Here is a 6,000-nt window from a genome sequence, read left to right on the forward strand (position 1 = left end):
TGCACTCGGTCATCCCAATCCTCGGGAGCCCCCATGGGGTGCTGCGGGGGGCCCCCTTTCTCTCACAGCTTCTTTCCCTCCCCTCTCAGTAGGGCGGCAGAAGCAAGGACATACCACACAATTTAATTTCTCTGGCAGAGTAGGATTTGGGAGCTTTCTGGTTTCTTCCATTTGCTTACCTGTATTTTCAGAAATGCCTACCGTAAGTTTTATAATCAACAATTCAAAATGTAGAATAAAAATGTGAAATCAGCCAAAGCGTGCCCATTCTTCACCATGTAGGTCTCAGGCCCCAGGGGTCCCTCCTGGATGCCGCTGGTCCCCCGTTGGGCCGCCCGTCCCCTGCCCGGGCAGGGCTCTTCCAGTTCTGGCTGAACCACTTTGGGAAAACATCCTTTATAGGGAGCCTGTGGGTGGGGGGAGGAGCCACGGTGGCTTGGTGGTGACGGAGCCGAGCCGGTCACGCGGCCGCTTTCTCACTTGTGGGATGGGTCTGCACTCACACGCAACCTTTTACTTTACCTTTTGCCTGCTGCTTCACACAACCCTGCCGCTGGTGGATTTCAGTGCCAATAAATGCTGGGTATTCATAGGACAGGCTCCCCCTGAGCTCCCGCTCGGGGCTGGGCTTGGGGCCTCAGGAACACAAAGACCACCCAGAGTCATAACAACCAAAAACATCCTCAGATATTGCCAGATGTCTTGTGAGAGGAAAAATTGCCCCCAAGTAAGAACCACTCACCTGGGGGAGGAACGGGGCAGGCTGGGGGAACCCCTGAGAACTGTAGGCCCAGACAGCTGACAGGAAACCCCAACCCCAAACTGCCCGGCAGGCGTACAGTACAGAATGCTGATTGCGTTCTGTTTACTGAGCCGGAGAGCTGCTCACACACGTAGCATTAGATACGGATTTAGGAAGCAGATCGGTGGTTGCTTGGGGAGGGGGCAGGGCGGGGTGAGAGGAAGTTTTGGGGAGTCCTGGGTGTGTTCCTCATGGTGATGGGGCACATATGTCAAAACCTGTCAAACGGCACCCCTTAAACATGTCCAGTTTATAGTGTACCCGTGGCACCTCCTCACAGCTGCTGGGGGAGTTAATGCTTAAATTGTCCAGTTCCTCTAACAAAAAGTTTTAAAGCTGTTTTTACAATGGTTTGATTGTTTGACGTGTTAGTGCTTGCTTGAAAGACATTATTTTGAAAATCCACTAAGGCGACATAGCCCCTTCCATGTGAGTGGCACGACAAGGAGGGGTCACTGTAGTACCTAGAAAGAAAACAGGAAAAAGAGAAAAAAAGGATTGGGGACCCCAGTCCCAAGGTCGACCTAGGGAAAGAAGGCCAAGGGAACAGCGTGCGGGGGGTCCGGGGAAGCCAGCGGGGGCCTGTCCCCGGCTCGGGGAGGCCTCGGGTCCCCACTGCACGATGCTGTCGGACCGCAGGCCTGAAAGGCTCTTCTCAGGGGCTTGGGAAGATAAAGTGACCAATACAGTGCTGCCTGCCCGGAAGGGCACAGACGATTCTGGAAATGCCAGGCTCTACCTTTAATCCATAACACAAACATTTCGGGGAGCAAGTCTGCTCTGCCAGGGGGAGGGTGGACATTGGCCCTCTGTGGGGCAGGGCACTCAGGGAGCACGAGTGCTTTAGGGCGCCGGCGCCTGCCTGCATGTTCATTGCAGGCACCTGCAGCTCTGATGCCCCAGGGGGCTGCACTTGCAGGGAGGGGAGCAGATCGTGCCTGGGGGGAAGACCTGGGGTGGGGGTGCAAACAACGAGGGGTCCCTCATTCACTGGACAAATGCTTCTGAGCTAATAGCCTCACAGAGGTTCTGGGGAGCCCCTGAGTGAGGCAAGGGGGCGACGAGAGAATGTGATGGAGAAAAGTCACGTGTGACAGTAAAAGCCTCTGTCTGAAAGAGAAGTTACTGCTTCATACGTGTGAATTTCTGTTTGGATGATGAAAATGTTCTGGAAATAGATAGTGGCGAAGGTAGCCACAACATCATCAATGTATGAAACGTCACAGAATTGCTCGCTTAAAAATGGTTAAAATGATTTTCATGTTGTATATATCTTATCACAAATAAATAAATAAGATGAAAAACCTGTTTGTAAAGGGTTGACTGTACCTCAGGCATTTCATTCATTCATTCCTCACGTGTGGACTGGACAGCCACCGGGCCCAGGGCTCTTCCAGTTGAATTAAAGGCACGATCTCAGCTGTCGCGCTTCTTGCAGGTGTAAGCTCTAGTGGGGGTGGCACGGGAACACAGGCAAGTAACCCAGTTTAGAAGATGAATTCAGATGGTCATAAGCACTGTGGAGAAAAACAGGTTCATGTGGTGGTGCCTGGGCGGGGGAGGGCCGCTCTACGTGGGGTAGTCAGGGAGGGCCTCTCAGAGGAGGTGATATTTGAGCTAAGACTCAAAAAAGAGCCAGCAGTGTGAAGACCTGGAGGGAGGGAGCTCCATGCCAATAAAACGGCTTGAGGGCGGGGGGCAGGGGTTGCGCCTGCACTTGGAGCACAGCTGTCCAGGCTGTCAGAGAGGTAGGCAGGGGCTAGGGGCTTGGCACGCAGGGTGGGGAGTCTGAATTCAGTTCTCAGAGTGATGGGTTGTTTTTGGAGAATTTTACCATGCCCCTTTAGAGGCCCCTCTGACTGCTGTGGGGAGAGAGGAAGGGGGAAGAGGGGAAGGAGACGGCAATCACACAATGTTGCCCATGGGGGGGCAGGCCTGGGGGAGGCTGAGTCACCTTCATAAACCAGTAGGGGAGTTTGTGGGTTGTGGAACAGGCCTGGAGGTGCGGACGGGAAGGGTGGGGCAGCCTGTCCAGGGAAGCAGGGCCTCGGGACAGCCCTGGGCTCCCAAAGCCACTGGTCACCCTGGGGTCAGCTACCTCCCCGACACCCATGGGCGTCCTTAGCAGGAGCCTCTGCAACAAGGGAACGGCCACAGCAATGGCCAAAGCTCACCCAACACCCAGGCTGTGGCAGGCACTGGTTTTTGTTTTTTTTAATGCAGTTTTATTGAGATCCGTTCCCACACCATGCAAACCACCAGCGTGTACAGCTGCTGGCTCACGGCATCGGCACTTAGCTGTGCCTACAGGCCCATGATTGATTTTGGAACATTTTCATTACTGCAGAAAAGAAATGAGAATATAAAAGGAACCCCCAACCCCCCCATACCCCTTATGCCCCCCCATGTGTTGATGACCCCTTGTGTTGATGAGAGACTATTCAAATATTACTACTAACTATAGTCCATGGTTTGCTACAGGTACATTTTTGCCCATAAATCCCTCTATCATTAACTCCTTATAATAGTATCATACATCTGCCCAGCTCACAAAAGAGCTTTTTTTAAACAATTTTATTGATAAAACCACAAACAATATGAACACTTTTTCATCACATAGTTGCATATTCATCATCATGATCATTTTTTGAACATTTGCATCAATTCGGAAAAAGAAATTAAAAAAAAAACAGAAAAGAAATTCATATATACCATACCCCTTACCCTACCCTTTCATTGATCACGAGTGTTTCAGGCTACTAAATTTATTTTAACATTTGATGAAAGAGCTTTTTTAAGTCTGTGCAGTTAGTCATGGACCCTGTCCACCTGCAGATTCGCTGTCACATGTTTCCATGTTTCCCTTTCCTTGTGCTGATGCACATGGCTGAACCCCCCTTCCCCACGCCTCTCAGTGCTGCTCGGTATTCTCACAACAACGTGCTCCCGCACCTCTGTGCATCTCCAAACATCTGTGTTCCCCCGCGTCAAACCTGCACAAGGGAAGCGGCCGCTCCCCGCTCTTCAGCCTCATCCTACATTTGGGCGCTGTTTTGGGTGCTCTGCCCTGATGACCTCATTTCTTGCTGGTGACACGCCTAGAGGCAGCTGCTGTCACCCCATCGTCCAGCTCCGGACCTGAGGCCTGCGGGGGGCCACACACTCAAGGAGGAGGGGCCCGGCTGGCACCGCCATCCATCTGGCACACAGCCAGCCCCTTGCACAAGGCTTGCTCACCCCTGTGCACACGGGCACACGCGTCGATCGTGCCTCGGACCCACTGGACCAGCCACGCAACGCCCTCCCACCCCACGGGAGGGGGCACTGCAGTGCGTGGAACCACCCGGCCCGGGGTTCACATCTGGCTCTGAAATTGCTCCATGCCCCAGGACAAAACATTCAACCTCCCTAGGCCTCAGTTTCCCCATCTGTGAATTCGGTAAACAAGGAGCACGCCGCCGTGTGGTGCCCGCAGGGTGCTCCTCAGCCCGGCCAGCGCAAGGGTGGACCCCCGTTCTAGGAGGGCCCACACCCCGTGCACTGCCTCCCCCGCTCTCCCGACCCCCCGGCACTTGCCCAGGCCGGCTGCCGAGGATGGAACTGCCATGGTGGCCCCCGATGCTGGTGGGTTAGTTTCCCCCACGGGAAGCTCTGGGCTCGGCCCAGCCCTCCCGTGGCTTCCCGGCCGCCCCACGTGCTGCCCGGGGCCCGTTGTACAAGCTGCCAGCGCCCCTGACCTCTTGCCCCTGAGGTCGGAGGACAGAGGGTGGTCCTCAGAGGCGGCGCTTCCCAACTTGACACAGGACGGTCCGGCTGTGGGGGTCTGGAGCCTCGGCCAGGTGCACGGTGGGCAGCACCCTCTTCCCTGGAGCCCCGCCACCCCGCAGGCCTGCCCAGCCCCCTCCGCCCAGGGCCGCAGGCCGCCCCCACCCACTTTCTCCTCTTAAGAGAGAAGGAAATTTCCAGGAAGGGAAGCTTGGTCTTCAGGGCAGCCACAGGGCCCTTTCCTGCCAGGGCAGGGGATGCTGTCTGCTGTCGCTGCTCTAAGGGGATGGGAACGGCAGGTCCCAGGCCCCGCGGGGTTTGCCCTCCCCCCCTTCCATGGCTCTCGCGCTGGCCCCAGTTCAAACTCAATAGGTGACTCATGACCCAAAGGTCAGAGCTAAACAGAAAACGGGTGCACTCTGGCTCCTCCTGGGAAGGGCCCCTTTACACCCAGGTGCTAACTTTATTTAGTCTGATTGGTCCTGCTTCTTTCTGCAAACCACGTGCACGTTTATCTATGTCCCCCATCCTTCTCAAAAGGGGGCATAGCTATTTGCATCTTGCTTTTTTCAGTACATCCTGGACAGATTTACACGATAAATATGATAAAACTAGAAATCCCATAACATTCAAAGCAAAACATCAGTTTAAGGGGAAGGATGGTGTTGTTTGGCTGGAACCAAGCTGCCACTCGCAGGAGGGGTTCTGCAGTGGCCACCAGGGCGGGTCTCCTGGGATGCGGCAGGCGCTGGGATGTGCTAGGACTGCCACTGCTTTTCAGATCCCCGCAGTACTTTTATTTGCACAGCAAGCTGTTACATCATGGGGCCTTCCTTTGGCTGCAACGCATCATTTACACATTAAATCGCCTCTGTGATTTTCCTGTTAGCCAGGAGCAATTAAAAAGGACTGTGCCAACACACTCCTAAGCGTAAATGCAAACTCAGGCTCTGAAATCCTGTGTGGGCACTAGATTGTAAGGTGGTCTCACTGTCGGTCATAATAATAAAAATAATAGGGTGGTGCAACCGTGACTCAGTGGCAGAATTCTCGCCAGCCATGCCAGAGACTCGGGTTCAAATCCCAGTGCCTGCCCATGCAAAAAACAAAAAAATTATAGTAATAGCCGAGGCTGCCTCCCCGCACTGATGTTTCTTATGTGCCGAGCCTTCTGTAATCCTCCAAACATCCCCGTAAAGCATAATCTTGATATCCATTTTACAGATAAGAACATTTGGTCTTAGATGGATTAAGTAACTGGCTCAAGGTCACTGAAGGAAGAGGTAGAGTTAGAATTTGAAACCGTGACTGCCTGAGCGCAGTGGTCAGGGCTGGTGGCTGCCCCTGGCCATGCCCCTCAGGGCTGCGGGACATAGATGGATCCTAGGGCCGGGGCTGGGAGGGGAGTGTGATGTCACCCAGGGAGCCTCTGC

At 54.1% G+C, this 6,000-nt stretch overlaps 1 long non-coding RNA gene across 1 annotated transcript; it reads right to left on the reverse strand.

Annotated features, from left to right (window-relative positions):
- Nucleotides 1–1,042: 1,042 nt before the first annotated feature.
- LOC143651685 (uncharacterized) lies at nucleotides 1,043–4,851 on the reverse strand. The gene is made up of 3 exons (XR_013160132.1): nucleotides 4,737–4,851; nucleotides 2,132–2,319; nucleotides 1,043–1,266 (listed from the first exon to the last, which is right to left on the reverse strand). It is a non-coding gene; the product is annotated as an uncharacterized LOC143651685 (long non-coding RNA).
- Between the last annotated feature and the right edge of the window lie 1,149 nt (nucleotides 4,852–6,000).

The sequence above is a fragment of the Tamandua tetradactyla genome, chromosome 12 (assembly GCF_023851605.1).
Source record: "Tamandua tetradactyla isolate mTamTet1 chromosome 12, mTamTet1.pri, whole genome shotgun sequence".
Lineage (NCBI taxonomy): Eukaryota > Metazoa > Chordata > Mammalia > Pilosa > Myrmecophagidae > Tamandua > Tamandua tetradactyla.